Below are 19,741 nucleotides of genomic sequence, written 5' to 3'. Positions count from 1 at the left end.
TAGGGAGTAACTAGGACAGGAAACTTCTCCCTACCCCCAGTTTATTAAATGATTTCCTGCCAGTCCTTAGAAAAAGCAACTCATTGCTCAAAGCCTTAGGAAAAAGTTGTGAGTGGCTCACATCTGGGCAGCGAACAACAGGAAGGGAAGGACAAGCAGAGAGCTAATTGGCCTTTTTACACTTTGCCAGGGTAGCTAGCATGTCGTAGATAAGCTTTCCTCACTGGTGATACCCTGCCAGTCTCTTCCTCTCTTTCAATCTGCCTTGTCTTGAAACAATCATGTCAGCTGTGACTCCCGGCCAACACCAAAGGATGACAGAGTGACCTTCTCCACATATCAGCACTCAGGGAAGCTACAGTTAACTCCACAATTTTCTAAGCACAGCAGAAGCAAGCAGTTTTTCCAGTGATCTCATTAACATAATTGCACCCCCTGCCCCAAATCAGCGCTAGTAAGATCACCTAATAAGTGAATTTCATTTACCAACCCAGCCCATAAACGATGCCTATTTCATTGACAATTTATTGTAAGAATTCATTAAGACACTTCTCAAAGTGATCTTTCTAAAGCTCTATCAAGCGTTGCTTATATATTTTCTGAAAAAGGCAGATTTCAGACAACAGCCTGGTGAGACAATCATATTAACAAATAGTTTGGCATCTAGATAACCAAACCGATTAACTAAAGATTACGTTCCAGTAGTCCCAGTCCCAATATATCATCATGCTATGTCCAAACAGACATGATGTATGGGCATTTTTGTCTTCAGAAGTAGACCCTAAATGGTCTTTTGAAGAACAAAGTCTTCACATTCCTTTAACTGCAACTGTATATCAACTATTTCTTTCTATTTTCCTGTTCTGCTGCCAACTTGCAAGCACAAGAAGCATGTGCAGAAATTATATTGATACATGCCTGATTTACTGAAAAATTTGCCTGTTTAAAAGGCTAAAACCCTTCTTCAAAAAATTGGTATTTTAATCAAATTCTAGTAATCATTTGTAAGAAGTCAACAAGCATCATCTCAATGACTTAGACCCTGAAAGATTTTTCGACACCTGAGTGCATTTTCAGTGCTCTATGCTGAACTCTCCTTGTTGGTATTCAGTTGCTCTGAGATGCAGTGTCCAGACTAGGATACATTATGCCTGATGCTTTCCAATGCTACTGGAATAAAATGATTATTTCATGGGTAATGTATTAAATGCATTTATTGCAATGTAAGGAAGAAAGAATCGCAATAACTGATGTTAGATCAGTCACTGACCATTGGTTATGCAGCAGATTACTCCTGTCCAGTGAGAGTACCTCGCGCTTGTCTCTCTTGACCAAAATCCTTTTTTTTTTTTTAATTCCAGTTCATAACTGTCACCTTCATAATCCGTACTCTAATTTTCCAACTGTGTTTTTGATGAATGTGTCAAAAAGCACCATGTCAAAGCTCTCTGTGATAGGCCACCCAACACATCCTTTCATTTGACAGCGAACCACTGATGACACTTCCCGGAATGAAGGTTTGCACTATGCTTTCCACTCACGTGCTGTAGACGTTCCATAAAGGTCTGATATTCCAAGCCTTACGAAAACATTGCAAAAAATCTTTCTTTTCTATCTTCAAGGCCTACTACTTTTCCTTGTGGAAGGAACAAGGCCAGCCTGTACAGCAAAATTCAAGATCAACATGCAACTCCTCCTTTTTCCACAACTGTTACTCGACTCCATCTTTTTGGAGCATTTATACTTCCTGTTCTCTTCTCTGTTTAGAGCAAAAGTAGACAGCATATCATGGAAACACACTCTTGGACGTGACAGTGTTGCCACCTTTTATGGAGAATAAAAAAAACCACCACTAAGTAGAATTTAACAAAAACACACAAATGCACAACACCAAACCACCAGTATTTCAGATACGAAGTGTAGAAGGTGTTTGTGTTATGTTTCTTCCTGGACAATTTGGCCAGAGCAGCAGCATTCTGACATCTGTAATCACCTATCAAAGAAGTAAGAATGCCACACCGATTTTTACATTTGACACATCACACTTCCATCTCAAGCTATTTTAGAAACACTTCTTTTAATTTATTTTTTTTTTGTTATCTATCACAAAGTTTGGCCATTCTGAAGAAAGTTTTCGTGCTGTGTACAAACTGCCAGGGTGATGAGAAGGAAAAGGCGCACATCGCAGAAAATCCACATTTCTCTACTGATAATCAAACATTTAAAGTAAAAAGTTACTATGGTTTTACTTCATCCAACAGCTAAAGATGTGTCATTCTGCACAGAAGACAGGCACTTTTTTTTTGTCTCCTAAAATATGTTTCTAATTTAAGTTTGAAAAAATATTTCCATTGTGCCATATATGCGGTAACTCAAAACCAAAATGAAAGGATTAAAATCAGGGCTGCACAGAATGGTTTAAATTAAATTCAGGTAGTGGGGAAGACTGCCGTATCTGGCAAGCTCCCACTTACTGAGCTTTCTGGCCAAGAGGCAAGATGAAGCATAACAATCCTTACCTGCCAAGTCTAAAGCAATTTTGAGGCTTTTATTCATCTCTTAAAATAAAACGTTAATGCTCTTGGAAGCTTGCCTACCCACACAGTAGATCTCACCTGTCTTTTCTTTATCCTCACACAAATGTACTATAGCATGCTTCAGTAATGACTGAAAATATTTATTTTTTTTGTAAATACATAGTATTTAAACTTATTGTCCATTACACTTCAATGGAAGTCATGACTAAATCATACTGGTATTTTGAAAATCTTAGCTAATAGGTTACAAGTTACTGCTAACAACATACTGTAAAAAGAGCTGAAATTTGGGCTGTGAAATGCCCTCTTCCTGTCTGTCACCCTTCCCATACCTATAAACACCCTGGTGTCCCCACAGTCTTCCAAGTTAAATCTGCATCCTTCCCAAATGGTTCTGTTTATACTGCAAATTGATTTACTTATGATTCATATTACTACTACAGCCAACATGAAATCAGCCCTAAGGCTTCCCCGAATACATCATTTCATCCCTGAATGGATTCCTCTTGGCTAAGGAGAGGAAGGATAAGCCAAGCTCTGACTTAGGCATACCAAACTCAGTCTTTCAAAAAAGGCACTGGTGTTGAAGAATTATAGATTTCATGATCTTCTTAGGAGATTCCTCAAAACAGTAATATCCAATTATTTTTTACAGACACTTGAGAAGAAATAAGATATATAAATAATTCATACACCTCTCTGGAGATTTCTTCTCTTCCTGTGTGGGGTTTAAAGATTTTCAGCTGGTACCAGTAACAAACCAGTACAGTAACAGCCTGGCCTAATAAGGCCACAGTTAATCTGCGCAGACCATCTACCTTCAGGGAGTTACTTATTCCAAGCCAGGGAGTTCCCAAACTTTTTCTGCCACACGTACAACCATCAGCAACAGCAAATACCTTCACTGGCAGCATTGGTTCCCATTTTGAAGTGGTTTGCACCCCTCCCAGTAGAACACTCACCACATTATCTAAGCTGTTACATTCTGCAGCAATCTAGAAATTATTATTTGCTGTAAAACCTGAAAAATTGCAGCGATAGTACACCAAGTAACAGGCATGGCTGTGCTGAGAAACTGGTGCCAATTCTTTTAATGTTATTTTCTGTCTCCTTTGAAAACAGTTTTATTTATTTATTTATTTTAAAGTATATATTAACTAAGAAATTCTGACAGCTTCATTAAAAAGACAAGCTTCACATAATTCTGGTCGGGACTATGAGCGTTGTAACAGGTCAAGCAGAAGATTTTGTTTTGCTTTCATTGTTATAGACCAAGATCATGTCTGAAGAAATCCAGAGAGTTCTGAGCACTTTGGGGTGGACTGGCAGAAAGTAATAGGACTATTCTTAGTGCTATGCATTCTGCAAGACAGTAGTGTAAGAAAAAAATGGTTAGCTTTGTTCATAATTTATCAGGAAAAAAAAAAAAGGAAGGAGTGACTAAGCAAGCTTGTGATAAAGGGTGTTTTGATTAATAGTCTTCTTTCTCGGACCACATTTTATGAAATGAGATAATAATTCTTGGAGACTACCACTCACCACTTGCCAGTGATAGGGAAAGTAGGCAGGGATGCCTGACTGCAAAGATGTGGTACCCAACCAGCCCGTCTGCAAGCTGCTCTCAGATTGATGCGCACTCCAAAATGTTCAGAGCTCCACGTTGATGGCCCTGTGAAGAACTATCTGCCTGTTAAATAGTCTGCAGAACAGAGGATGGAATATGAATCGTGGCAACTCTGAGCAGGGCTGAGAGACCAGGGAAAGAAAATTTCACTGTCAAACAGGAGGTAAGTTTTCAGTTTTATTTTTATTTTTTAAACTTATATCCCAAGTGACTTATTTCATGATGATTTCAACTGCCACATCAGTAACCTCTGTGTTCAGAATGTGTTTCCAGTACTGGCGCATGCAGAAAGCTTTCTTCTTAAATTACAGAGAGTTCAAATAAGTATAATCCTAAACGGGATCTCAGCTTCAGAACAGAATCAGAGTCACTTGTGCCATTATCAGATCATCTTCTCAGACAACCCGAGGTCAGGCCAACCTAGGCAATTATTTATAGTCATTTGTGTGGAACTCATGGCATTTGAAAGCCTCGTGAAAGCTCATCAGGCTGCACAGAACTCCAGAGGTCATTTCTGTTCCCTCTCATTACACCAGCTCCTAACAGCAGGGAGATTAGAAACACTCCTTCAATTCTAGGTGGCGATGTTTGGCTTATTAAGGAAAAAGGATGTGCTGCAGCCCACAGTGAAGAAGAGATGCAGACTAATGCCTGAACTCATGTGGCAAGGTTGTTCTGTAACATTAGAGATTTCAGTGAGGACAACCTTTCTACCTGATCAAAGGAAAAGTCACGAAATTACTCTGCATAAATACATGACTGAAAACACGGTGACCTAGGTGCTAAGTGTACAGAAAAAAGGCTTTGAATTTACCCACATTCAGTTATTCTGAAGGCCTTAAAAATGAGATGAACTTAGCATTTCATGAACAGCACAGGCAGGGTACTGTTTGGACTCCAGCACATGGAACTGAGTTCCTGCATTTGCCATCACCTAAAGGCTGAAGATGGACAGACGTAGCTGGATATTGCACTACAAAGACTGGTGGAGAGCTGAGACTTCTCCACTGTTCTCATCTCCAAGTAATTACTTGTTTCATTTGCCCAGCCCCTGCTTTGGCTTGTAAACCCACAGCCATCAGATATAGAATCACAGTACATCCGGAAAGTGTATTCACCCATTTACCAAAAGTACCACTAATTATACAGATACAAAGATACTAAAGGGCAGCTATGGAAGCAGAAAGATATCCTTCACATTAAATAGTGCAAAGCATTATTTAATTTGAATGCAAAAATACTAGGAAAAGTACTGTTGTACTGTCATTGCCTGAATTCCTAAATTTCATTTTTGTAATTTCCCCTTTCCACAGGTACTATAAACTGGATACTGTGGTTGGTCTCTCTTCTCTTCAAGAAAAACAATTGCATAGCATTGTATCACTCAAAGCTGACATACTTCCCAGCTTCTAAAACAAAAGACAGCCAATAGGTTCTATATATGAATGCATAAAGCTTAGATCAGCTGAAGTTTCCCTAGGATGCAAGGTGCAGAAGAGAGTTGTTTGTCCAATATAAACACTGAAGTATACTCACCTACTTCTTAGAAATTTGAAAAAAGATCCTCAGATATTCCCAAACATCTATCTATAGCTCTCCAAATATTTTAATGGACCTAGGGAAATCTTGTTCATTCCCAGGGAGCCTCTTCTATCCAATACCACCCACCCATGATTTCAGCAGCATACTTCTCCCCACGGCAAAACAGCCTCCACAAATCCCCATCACACTTGCAGGGTCCATTTGTGCCCTTCATTTGTGAGCATTCAGACAGAAGACTCACATGGCCTACTGTAACACAGATGATTTTTCTGCCAGAGCTTTGTTATGTTTCTGGAGAAGTACGCAGCTGGTGTATATATACACTGAGATGTCTTTCCACTTAATCTTCACCCTTCAGTGACAGCTGTCACTCTTCTTGGGTGGACAGCTCACGTCAGGGGGTTGATAGTGCAAGGTTTTAGACTTCTACACAGTGCAATCAAAAAACATCAATAGATGAGAAGTGCAAGAAGCAGAAAACAGACAAGGATCTTCACAAAGTGTATTCTGGACTGTTGCTTATAGATCCTAATAAAGATTGTCACCTGATAGTCTCCATCAATAACCAGGCGGTGAGAAGTCAGTTGTTTGCCTGTGTGTGGTGGATGATCTATGAACTGATGCTCAGAGCACCAAATGTACCTGCCTGCAGTTCATCCTCCCGCAGTCTGAACGCACCAGTGGACAAACTGGGATGCTTCAATGTTTTGGATCATGCAAAGGGAATTCAGGATGACAACCCGAGAACAAATATTGACCTGAAACATCGGAAGCTGTCCTCTTCTCTATTTTTTGGGGGTGGGGTGGAGGGTGGTGGTAGAGGTGTGGAGTAGAAATGAATCCCAGAATAAAGTTCTCAGCCCCACTTCTCTTTGTCCAGGACTATCAACTACAAAGGTGAACAACCTGACTAGCAGAAAGCTGCACTCATGAATTTCACTAAGATCCACAAGTGAATTTCTTACAGAAGAGGACACTTGGAGTGGGGAACTTCCTTAGAGTTCCCCACTCTAAAAGAGAGGGAATAGATATATCTGTCACGAGGTAGAAAGTTGACTCTTCCACAGGCAACATGGGTTTTGAAGCTAACTGGAGAGGTCAAAGCCACATGGAAATGACCCAATTATAAATAAATAAATAAACATGCATCAAAAAATGGTGTTCCCAGGACTGGAGCCTGGGAAAATAGAAGATCTGTGAGGGCACTGAAGGTAAGGGATAATTAGAAATCCGTGACACAATTTGACAAAGGCAGACATATGGCTCTGGCTCAGCCAAGCATTGGGAGAAGCTGGGAGAGAGATGTGTACGCTGCCCCTTTCCTGCCACATGAAGAATGTGCAGAGACCTCACGGCTCAGCAGAGCTGCCGGGCACCCCTTCCCTTCCGTTGTTTGCACGGGACAAGTGTGGGTTCCCTGAGCTGTCCTTGCAGGGGAGATGTTTTTCTTTGCAAAGTTTTAAAGCCATTGAGTATGTGCCTTTAAAGCCAGCTGTCTGCTATTAGGATTTCATTACTGCACACTGCTCATGATTTTGGCAAGCCTGTGGCCTGTGTGACAATTAACATGAATTCTTCTGGGAGGGATGCAGCACATGACATCATGTAGTAAATCCTCTGATATTAGAACCTTTCATTCGTGCCCTACTGTACTCGTTAGGGTAACAAACTCAAAATGAAAAGTGTAATTACACAACAAGTCTTTCAATTGTATTGTACATTAACTTCTGATACTTTAAGTATTCAAATCTGAATCTGGCACAAAATACATTGGAAGATGAAACTTGACAAATCTAATCAGGCACTAATCTAAGTCTTCAACATAAGCCTTCAACAATTAAAAGAGTTTCATAATGGGAAATCTCAGGTAAGATAATAGCAACAGTTGAAGAACAATTGCCCTTGTCTGACTTTGCAGTGCATTCTGAAAATTCACATGCTAACAAATGCTAGGAAAGTAGAGCTCTCAGAACAAGCAGCATTTTGCAGCCAAATCCCCCTGAGAACAGCTTTCTAAAAATATTGGTGATATAGAAAAAGAGCGGCTTACGAACCTTAGCTTATCCTCAGGAATCCCCCTTGATGAATTTATTCTAACTTTACAGAAAAGTAGTTTAGAGAAAGATTAATATTGTGTTTTTCAAAAGTAGTCACAAAACAGATTCAACAAACCATGCAGGATTTGATGTAACCTGTCATGTAACCAAATAAACAAATGTTAATACTTCTAGGATTCACTCAGAGCATTAGAACAACTCCACCTTAACCCTTGCTCTCTGTTCTCTATTAGTATAGTAAGTTACTTGTCTGGAAAAAGGGACTGTATTCTGTAGTACTTCTAGGGTAAGTTACCCAGGTTTTTAGGATTTCATATACTTTTATGAGAAGACTCCTGAAAGCAGAAGATTTAAACAAATAACCACAGCCAGGCCTCCCCAGTTTTAATCACACTGTTATTTACCCCTTTTTGTGTGACCTTCAGCTTTTGGTTAACTGAGTAAACAAGACTGATCATGTCCCCTCTTTATTTCCTACTTAGTCTTTATACTAATTACTATAGCTAGAAAAGGTCACAGTGGCTGACACTTCTGCATTGCAATTCACTAACACAAGCAAAATACAGTATTCGTTTTGAAAGCTCTGAAGCTATCCCGTTACACATTATCTTGCTGCTTTCTTTTGAGATGCACTTCCAAAGTTACCATGCAATAACAACTTTAATAACAAGAAGCGTTCTAATGCTTTATTTTTCTTGGTAGTTACAGAGGAATACTTAAAACTTCAAAAGAAAACTGAAGCTCTGCTAGTATAAATAGTCCCAGCTTCACTGTTTTAAATAGCGTGAAGACAGCATACATCCTCAGAGAATCTAGCATAAATCTCTGATTAGAACACTTACGTTACACTTGGTTTTCTTTAACTATGTACACTTTCAAAGCAAATTTGAACTATAATATTTTAGTCATATAGGCTTGCTTTCTGCTCTTTCGCTGAAAATTTATTCTACTTATTTATATACAACTTAACATTGTCCTAGAATTAACAGCAATGAGAAAAATTATAAGCATACTTACTTTTTCTTTGCTTATTGATTCAACAGAAAGTGAAATTGTTTTAAGGACATTCAGCCCTGTGTGTTATTTGGATGATTCCACCACTATTTTGCAGCAGAAGCTGCAAGTGACTGGAATTTCCACAGAGATTGAGAGCACACCTCGTGTTAACTCATATGTATTCTGCCAGCATTATCTCTACCATCACAGGGTGATAAAAAGCAAAGATACCCCCAAAATACATCATATATTGAAGGCAAAGAAGTGAAATAGATCATGGTATGATGACTCCAAGGGCTCTCAACCACAGAAATGACAATTCAGCACATGGTGTAGAATTACAACGAAGGAGGCTTTCAAATGCTCAGAGCTTCATATTTGTGGTATTATACTAGAACCACAAGATTTGGCTAGGTGATCTTCCACACCTATTTAGTTTCTCCTGACAACCAAGTGTTTTACCTTCCCCTCTTTTCTTTTGCTTTCCTTTGTTTGCTATCCTCAGAGCACTCACATCTTGCGGCTCCAAGGCGAGTATAAATGAGATCTACGTCAGTGCTTGCTTCCAGAGTTAACTTTTGATACTTGCCTCAAAACATTTATCTTAAAGCTAAGATGGAGCCTCATTGCCTGTAATGACTTCTCAAAAACTAACACAATAAGTAGCAATTTCAGTCAACAACTTGGTCCACCTCTCCTGCATATTTTTCAATAGAACTTTTTTGTGAATAGTAGACGACACCTGTTAAAAAAGGTCTTTATTTACACATCTGCTCTACTTGTAGAAACACTGGTAGCTGAGCAGCCTTTTAGTATCTAGCATCTAAAACACCGAGTTCTGATCATAAACTCTTGAGAAAAACCTGGTTCGTAGCATTTTACCTTATCACAATCAACCCTAGCTAGAGGCCTTCACACTGTAAAACTCAAAGTTCTTTAATTATTCCATTAACATAGCATGAACTACAACATAAACCCAATATTCCTTAAGTGAAGAGGTAATGTTAGATTATTTTGCATTGTATAAAGACAAAATCAACATGGGAAGTACAAGATTCAGCATGGTCCAATGAACAAGGGAAGGACCTGGACTGTTCCCTCAGCTCTGTCCTCAGCTGGCTGTGGGATCCCTTTACTGTCTCGGCATTACCTATGACATTACTCAGGCTGCAGTCTTCTTGCTTCCCAGGTGACAGGCTACAGAAGCAGATAGTACTGATAGGACTTCAATTTTGTGAAGCAACTGAGAATTTCACTACAATATATAGATATAACAACAGTTAGGTCCCCCTGTCCTGCTTCTGAAGTAAGGATAAGCTCATGTAATATTGTGCACAAGTTTGCAGACACTTAGTGCTTCTGCAGGAATGGCTTGCATCCTTCAAATAGGTACTTCCCAAAAGACTTGTGAGGGGTAGATCATATATGATGCAAAGGACCCTGACTCAGGACACAGCAACGAAAGTCCTTGAGACACTGTAGTGAGAACAACATTGTTTTATAACATGACTCTCATGAAATGACATTAAAACATCAGTGGCAGTTCTGCTTGTAACACTCAACCTGTAAGTTTCCAAGGCTGGACTTTTTTCCTTCCTTCAGGTCAAGTCTCTGAAATTAGCTCCCTGTTCCCACTTCCTTAATGACTCAGATATTATCTGCAAGCAGGAGGCCCTTAAAGTGTAGTTTAAATAAAAATTAAGTTTCCATTATAATATGTAGGAATTAGAAGTTGCATCCATTAATTTCCTCCCTATAGCTAAGGAAAGGTAGCAGAGATTTTCCAGAACAGGCTGCTGCAAGTTTATGCTTTTTCACATGCTAGTAGAGCTGTTTCTATAGCAAAACAGTATCTTAAACTGTTAATTTAAATTTCTGAGACAGCTGTTGACAAAGATGTCTGGAAGAAATAAAACCTGTTGTGGGGTAACTCTTCTGTCCCTCAGCCAAGGATTCAGAAAAATCAGCCACCATGTTGCTGCTATATTATGTGATCTGAGATTGCACTAGTGTCCTGGAAAATAATTCTCTGCCTACCACCAACTCCCTCAGCCTTCCTGACTTCATTCAAGGATCATACCTTCCCTGGCCAGTACCATCTGCCATGTATATGCAACAAGTAATTCTCTTATGGGCACTTCTAGCTTATATTTTACACCAGAAAAGTTCAAGTATTTATCACAAGATTCAACTTCTGGAGCTTCAAGTGTACACATGACTATTTAAATACTCCCACTGTGCACAGCTTCACTTGGTGCTGGTCATCTTGGCAAGCTTTTGATGCAGTCTTTTATTTGCAGGGTTATAGATACACAGTGGGTCACAACAGAGGGAGAGCAAAATCAGACTGAACATGGCACCATGCAGAGACCCAGTAGGTCAGGAGGGAACCAGAAAACACCATTCTAGGCCAGTTAGCCCAGGCTCAGCACTCTGTGAACACAGGTAGGCTACTTCTGCAGCCTCCTGCACAGGGCAGCACCAGGCAGCCCAGTGGCATCTTGCTCTGGGCTCCCTTATTCATAGCATTAGCACTGTACAGTGCAGATGTGCAGTGAGAATCCTCATGGAAATTGGCTTGCAACAGCCCAGCCTGCTGTGCTATGGCCCCAGGTTGGCCCAGGTCCTTTGGCACATCCCATAGACTTAGACTGGTAATGCCAAAATATTCCTCACCATTAACAAAGCAAGAAGTTATAGAAAAAATATTCTATAGCAAGAAACTTATGTGAATTTTAAGCATCTCCTGAAATGGATAATGAAATAATGAATTTGTCTCCTTCCCCATGGAAAAAGTCAGCTCAATGCACTGAATGAGGCAAGGAATCATGCCTCATGCCAACCAACTCAGTATGCAGTCATGATGTTGAAGACTAAAGTGGGACACAAACATAGGGGTTAGAGTTAAAACTACATGTGCTATTTTGAATGTAAACACTTTGCAGTAATGGCTCAGTGTCTCCTGCCACCTTTAAGCTATGCCCCCATTTGCAGGTTGTGCTGTACAATCAGAGCAGACCTGCAGGTTGAAGGAGCTGATGCAGATGACCCAATGTTAACGGTGTGCTCAGTCTGAGGGTGTTACTTCAGACTAGCTCTGCTCTGGTTCCTACGTTACTTGTGAGCTCCAAAAACTGGTGACTGTCACGCTGCAGGCCACCTCTTGCAGGGGTATCCCCTAGCCATGTGCACAACTCATGTGGAGGAAGTTGCTGCTCAACACTTGTAAAGATGCCCGAATATGGTTTATTAATAGGACTAATTCCTTAAAATACACTCCCAGGATAGAAACTGAACTGCAATAATTGATTAGGTCAATTGCATGGCTACAGGTTGGGTTTTAAGACCTGGAAGTAGTCGGTATTATCCCTTACAGGTAATTCTTTACATTAAAGCATGTTTTCCTTTGAACTTTTTCCTTTCACATTTTTAAAAAAAAGCCTTAAGTTAAATCAGACAACTTTATTTCAAAATGAAATGTATGTCCCATGGCTTCTGACATTTGTATTTTAAAAGTAATCCACCTAAGATGAGGTTCAATTTGTGTCTTCTCTTAGTGGTTACTATCTAGGATTATTATACCATGAACCAATTGTTATTTATGTTACCAGTGGATACAAGGATTTTGTTAGTGGAATTCAGCTTCCAGATTCATTTCATAATCCCTATGCCTATTACTTAGAGAAGAAAAAAGCACAAATCAAGATGACATTTAAAAAAAGGAGCCTAGACTGGTCTTGTAGGAACATCTAAATCCTTTCCCTTATTAAATACCTTATCTGAACAGCAGTGCACCAGCCATTTAGGAAAATTAAAGAGGGAGATAGCAGAAAGAGACAGCAGACGATAAAGTGCAGTAGTTTCTAGTCACGTAGATAATGAAGGGACTCAGCACATGGCCTTTTCAGTTTATCCCTGCTTCAGCTTATCCTTCATCTGCTTAAATTCAAATGGATCAGTCATTATTAAAATGATTTTGAAATGAGCTACTCCAGTTTCATGTGACTTTTTCTTGTATATCCTATAAAACTTGGTAAATTTTTGGGAAGACAGGTGCTGCACATTTTTGCCATTTTAACTCAGTTTGGGATTTGATAGCTAACACTTAAATTTATTTTTACTCACTAATACACGCAGCCATTTGTGGACCTTCTATCCCTTCCAGTGATTTCTCACCTATAAATACATGGGCTCCCTTGCTGCATATTTTGTGCAAGATGCTAAGGGCTTAGAGTTCTGAAAGATACTAGATACTGAAAGCATATTCTAGACAGGATTTCTTTTTTCTTTATTATTAAATATTCTTCTTTCATGCTTAGAACATTTAACTTGCTGATTCTAAGAAGCATTGTGTAAGTAAGAGTAGGTGTGAAGCAATGATTGGACACTCCAGCACTTCAAAACTACTTCAGATAAGGTCTCTCATGCATTTCTTATGTGGACACCAATCAGTCTTAAGTAAGCATCTAAGTACTTCATTAAGCAATTGAGCCATGTTCATCATGTTTCTCTCCCTAGCTGTAAAAACAAACATTATGGATAATTGTTTTGACTGATCCTTGTTGATGTTAAGTGTACATGGTTTCTCTACTTATAACAGAGAAGATAACTTATGGAAATGCACCTTCTATTTGGAACAGAAGGTTGTGATAGTAGACGGCATCAGGAAAGGATACCTCTGCTCCTTTTTGAAGGATGTATTACTGAAAACATTAAACAGCATTTAGTCTCTTTAAATGTTCAAATAGTAACCATAACAAGCTAAATAACATTTACAAAATGACTTCACATTTACCTGATTGTTTTATAGTTTTTATGCTTCATAAAACATTTCACTAGCCAAATTTCCTTTAATCATGCACCTCCTTTTCCCCCTTCCTCTCACCCAACTTTAAATCTTGCAACAGAGACCACTTAAGAGGTTTCTGACAGTCCCAAACACTTGAGGAAAACAGTTATGGTTCTTACCTTCTCCTTTGGCAACACCGCACTGTTTGCACCTCTCCTTTTGTGCCTTCTGGACTAATAGTCACATCCAGCATGAACATGCCATATTGCAGCAGCTGGCTGCTCCCAGCTCCTGTCAGAAGATGGCTTATGACTTCATTGGCCTTTGGCTGTCATTAGTTCCCTGATGAGCAACACAGCTCCTACCATGAACTGTTTTATAGTGTGCTTCACTGCTGTGTGGTTTCCTTGGCACCATCCCACTCTGTGCCCTGCTACCACAGTCTACAAGATATTTCCTCCTCCCCTGGTGAAAGAACTGAGGAATTGCAAGAATCGAGCTTCTTGAACAATACTAAGTCTTGAAACTCCCATCACTGAAGTCAATGCCAAACTCCTCTGCATCACTAATTTTTAAAATGAATCTCTGTTACAGTAAAAAAAATCATAGACACGTTGCAGAATGCACATACAGTTAAGGACACTTACAGTCTCAAAATCCTTGACTTTGGTTTTTAAGTACAAATGAATTAACATATCTCTGCCACGTAGATTGTAAAAATATTTGCAAAAGTTAACTTTGTAGCTGAGTTAAGTGCAGTTTTACCTTTCATCAGCCAGACCTCCTCTTTGTTATTCTTTGCACCAAGATGAAATGGATAGCTTAAACATCAAAACAACACAGCCTTACGCTCTGCTTACATGCCTCTAACAATACTTCTTCCCACCTGTAGGTCACCAGTTCAGAGGTGAACAGGTCAATTCTGTCAGTTCTTCAAATCTAAGACTGGGAATCCATAGTGCTTAAAGGTTTTTAGATCAGCTTCTTTGAGTCAAAGTTCCTCAGCACAGGTGCATGCCTCTATTGTCACTAATTGCTATAAAGACTGACGATTTTTTCCTGTGAGTGACAATCTTTTAAAGACAGCTTGTGAACTTTTCTGCTACCTTCCTGCAAGTATACAGCACGGATTAAACAGTGACAACAGTGCTCCAACAAATCTGTAACAATAGGTCTGGGTGATGGAAAGAAAAAAGCAAAGTTACTGTGAATAATCACTGCCTAAAGCACTGAGTAATAAAGGTGAAATTTCAGGAATTCAGTTTGTGGAGGCAAAAAGGATGGAGGAGATTTTTCTATTGCAAATTAGAAATGTGTGCACTTCAGATAATTTTTTTTTTTTTTAAATATTCACAGGCTAAACGAAATTCTTATAATATACTTGATTTAAAAATGGAGGAATTATCTTAATGAAAATTATAAAGATTCAGAGCTATAGCTCATCTGTCATAGGCTGAGACTGAGCATTTTTGGCTGACCCTTGTGCAGTACGCAGCTGCACTGCCCGAGAAGGAGTCCTGGGAAAGAGTTGACTGTGGTACACCTTCCTTATTTCCAGGAAAAGAGGGACAAAACAGCCATTTACTACAAGTCACTAAGTACTGATGCAACGGGCCAGTGATAATGCCATGCTTCATCACAAGGACATTGAACTGGGATTGCCCAAGAGTTGTTGTTAGAGAATTACTTATATAAAAAGGACAGTACTTTGCTCTATATTCATACTATTTTCTCTCCAATTAAATTGTGAGTACAGCAAATACATTTTAACTCCATGAAGAGTTAAGAATCAGTATTTACACTTCTGTCTGTCAGTTGAATTAACCCTAATCACCAGCCAAAAAGCATTACCTCCAGATTTCTCAGTGACTTGTCTGGACCTGACGGATCTTGAGACATATTTAGTAACATCAACACCTCACTCCTCCCTGAACTCCCTTCTGTCTTTTCCATTCGCTGCACTAGTAAGCTTCACGCCTTCAACATAGCACAAATGATTTCATATGCATCATTTAAGGTGAATGAAAATGTATTACATTACATTCCACACAACATGCTTAACAGATAAAGTGATATCAAAATTGAGTTTCACCTTTTGAACGGTATTTCAAATTTCATAAATGTAGGACAGATTCTGCTACCTTTCAGTTATATATTTCTTTAGGATATTCCAAGTAATTTGAAAGTATTCTCTCAGGAGTAAGGTATTTATAAATATAAGTCATTATTTATGTAATAGCTATGCCTTCAATACCAAATCATGAGGGAGCTTTGCCACAAGTCTAGACGTAAATCAGTGGGATCCAGCTATGATATACTTTACACAGTTCTCTCCAGTAGCTTCTGAAGTCACCTCGCACAGCAGGTTGAACTCTGGCAACTCTATGGATGTTGGCTTACATCAGCGGAGGATGTGTTCCCATCGCTAAATTGGTTGTATGAATGCTATTCTTCTTCCAACACTTTCAAGACTAGTTTGAGATGCTATCGGCTCATTTAAGTGCTGCAATTAACTCCTTCAGTCATGTGCTAATATGGGCAAAATCCTCTGGACATAGTCTACACTTCCTCTTTACACCTTTTTGTGCCATCAGGATTGGCTTTTCCATTGCATGTTGAGTTTCACGTGTTTAGTCCTCAACCTTTATGCATAACAGATGCAACATTTACTCCGATACACTTCTAAAGTAGCTCCAGTAATGAAGCATAGTACTATTATTCTATACCCAAAGGATCTCTTCACATTATGAGTAGGAACCCATTATACTTTCAGGCAAAATCTATTTAATATTTGAACAAAATATTTTGTCCACTGCTTCACAGAACACCTGAGTGTCTTTAATTGAGATTCTGAGTAATTGATAAAACCTTCAGTGGCATATATCACAACAGTACTGGAATCCTTGCTAGATCAAGCATGCTCTTACCCTAAAGGTTGGAGAGAGGTTAAAAATACACCTGCTTTTCAACAGCAATACCATTAAAACTCCTCTCTCTTCATTGCACTAGGATGTTATCTCCTCTGTCTTCCCTTGATTCAATGTAAGGAATTTGGTGGTGTACTATTTGGGTTTTCCAAAACTGTAATATTAGACTACTAATCAGTAGAAAATTTTACAATAGATGTTTTATTCAATATTAAAAAAAACAAAAAAACAAAAAAACAGTTGATCCAAACCAGCATGAAACATTAAGGAGCATTTATCTAGAGAAGAAAGAAGGACTAGAGAGAGAAAGAACAGCAAGGAGCATTCAGCTTCTTACTTGACAGGGACCTGCTGGAGACCACTTGTTCTGACTTGTCCTTTGGGAGACTGAGGTTCAAGTCCAGTCACCAGCAGTGTTTTAAAATTCCAGTTGCAAATTGGAACAACACAAAAAGAGTGAAAAAAAATCCTGAAGTAACCTGAGGTCCTGCTACTCATCACTTACTTCAGAAATAGAGAGACGAGGCTGCATTTCCACCACAGTTTAAGTCAGTGGAAGAAAGCACTGTTGGGGTCCCTCTGCATAAGGCAAGGCTGAAGTGTCTGTGATGGCACCTTAGCTGCACAAAGTTAATACCAATAAACCTACTGACCCTAACAAATCAAGACCTCACTCCTGACTTAGTTCATCACTTCATTAAAAGTGACCTTTCTTATTAATACTATTACAAGACAAACTCTTCATCAAAAATGTCTTTCACAGTTCAGTTTGATGCACCCGTGCCTTGAAATAAAAAAGACAGTCCTTTTATCAAAGACTATCTCAAAGATTTAACACTTCAATATGCCCATATTTGAAGCAAAGCAAAGGTCTCTTGCACTAATATTAAAGAGTCCTGAATGTCTAGGTCATGATATGTAACTGTGTTTATTATGTCTTGAGCTTTTATACCATATCAGGTAAGAAATTACAAGTAACTGCTTGCAATCAGCCAAAATATTTTAATTTTCAAATTTGAAAAACAAAAAATTGAAATTATTCCAAAAGAATTATTCCTAAGGTTGACTCCATGATGTTCAAATCATAATTAACATTTCTAATACCTATACAGTAAAAAAGTGAAATACTTTGCCAATGACAAAGCTCACTTAATTCTCCCATTTCTTCCTTACCTATGTTGATCAGATGACAGCTCCTGGTATACAAAAATTCTGGGTGAATAAAATACCAGTTCTTAATAACATAAGAACTCAGCTACCAGTTAAAGATTAAAAATAAATAAAATTTATTGCAAAGTCAAAGTAAGTATTACAGAAAAGAAATGCAACCAGGTGAATCCCAATCTGTGTTGCATTCCAGCTATGTCACAGAAGAACACATCCTACATCTTGAAGTGACTCAGCCCAACACAGCCATACTTTTTAGGAAATGTGAAATCATTATAATTGCCTTATCTGATGTACTAGAGTCCTGCTAATGACCTATCAATTATCACAAGGCTTATATTTTGGTTTCCTATTAACCAAAGATGTTCTGGAGCAAACTATCCAAGGAATTGCTTAACATAAGGAGACCAGACTACTGCAGAAAAAACACTTTCTGTACAAGAACACCCAACACCACAGCACCAACGTTCCAGAAAAAGAGATCAAAGTGAACATTTTCTAGTCACATTAACACCACTATTTCTTTTTTTTTTTTCTTTTTTAAATAATAATAAAAAATAACCATGCCTCTTTCACTTTGGAGAAAACATTTTACCAAGAAGTATGGTAAAGTCATTAATTTCTGGTGCAAAGATGACAAGGATCACAATAGAAACCTTAAAAGCAAACAGTAAAGAGCCAAGTCCTTTCCCCATTTTAGCATTTTCATAGGAGGAAAGAGGTAGTCCTTGTTGCAGAAGTGAAATCAGATCAGTACCTAGCCTGTCTAATTACCTTAGGTGAGGACTGCCAAGAGAGTTGGTAACCAGGCCAAGTTACATGAGGTAATATTTTATCCAATAGATAACAAATCCAGCATAATCCAGGCTAACAGTACATATTGATAAGATTAGTTTCTAATACATGTTTATGTGTTCGCAAAATTTGTATCTAGATGTTTATGTAGAAAAAAGAGGGGAACAGTTATCACTACTGGTGAAGATATATTCTGTTTCTGCATTTCAATGAATATTTATATTGAGTATTATGGTATTTTGCTTGCTGTATTTGTAGAACTGCACACATGGGAAGTTGGCCAGTCTACCTGCAGAATTTGTCTGCCTGATGTGTTAGAACAGGCATTTAAAACTCTTTTTGAAGAACAGTTTTAGGATTGTGCTGCTTCTCCCATGCTGATAAAATCATTACTTTGTTAAGTACCTGCTGGTACTGTTCTATGGGATGCTTTAAAGATTAATGACTATCATCCTTTGTCATTTAGATGAAAAACAACCAATATATACTTAGGTGCAAATTTTGTCAAGGTTTAATACCTGGTCCTCTAGATTTGTTTTTGCCTACTGCAGTTCAAAATACAAGTTTTTCAGCTGTTAGGTACACAAACCTTTTTTGAGGAAGAGTAAAGTAACACAGAAATAAAAAATAACTTGAGAAGGAAACTGTGATGTTAAACCCTGTATACACTGTGCCAAACCGCCAGTGTCTTGGACACCAAGAAAAGTATATGCCCTCTCAGGAAAGATATCTGGGCTTTAGAGCACAGGACTGTCAACTGAGACATCTGAAATCCGTGCCTTAGCCTACCTCTAAGGCAGTCAGTATGAAATTTAGGTCTGTATCAACAGTGACTTTACCTCTTCATGCTGCTGTTTGCACCATGAGGACTCCAGGTTAGTAGGTGCACAGGCAAGATTAACAATATAATAGTAAGGTCTTATTAGACTCTTAAAAGTTAAGCTCCTAACAAATTAGTCCCTTACTCAGTGTTCTATTGAGCACACACCTAGATATCTTGCTTGTTTAGAGCTTCTGATGATCAGAAAGGGCTTCAAGAAACTCAGAAAGTCCTCTACCTGATCTGTGTGGTCCTTATCAACTCCCATTTCTCGTAAGTTTCTTCTCTTTGCCTAAGAAAAATGAGAACTCCATCCTCTGAAATTCCAGACCACAGTTGGAATTGGGACCGCAGTTGTAATCTTTCAGATCACAGTTGATAGCTACATAAAAATTCAGAAAACCTCTCTAAAAGCTCTTCTCACACCATTGCAAGCTGCTAATCATGTGACATTTAATCTAAACCAAAGACAAACTGCTAGCTATGA

General features: G+C 38.7%; 1 long non-coding RNA gene across 1 annotated transcript in view; it reads right to left on the bottom strand.

Moving 5' to 3' along the window:
* LOC136791460 (uncharacterized) overlaps positions 1-19,741 on the bottom strand; it is a 159,973-nt gene that overhangs the window by 45,908 nt on the left and 94,324 nt on the right. The gene's annotated exons all lie outside the window — the stretch shown is intronic.

Source organism: Anser cygnoides, chromosome 9 (genome assembly GCF_040182565.1).
Source record: "Anser cygnoides isolate HZ-2024a breed goose chromosome 9, Taihu_goose_T2T_genome, whole genome shotgun sequence".
Classification (NCBI taxonomy): Eukaryota; Metazoa; Chordata; class Aves; order Anseriformes; family Anatidae; genus Anser; species Anser cygnoides.
This window is presented reverse-complemented; position numbering and strand designations above follow the sequence as displayed.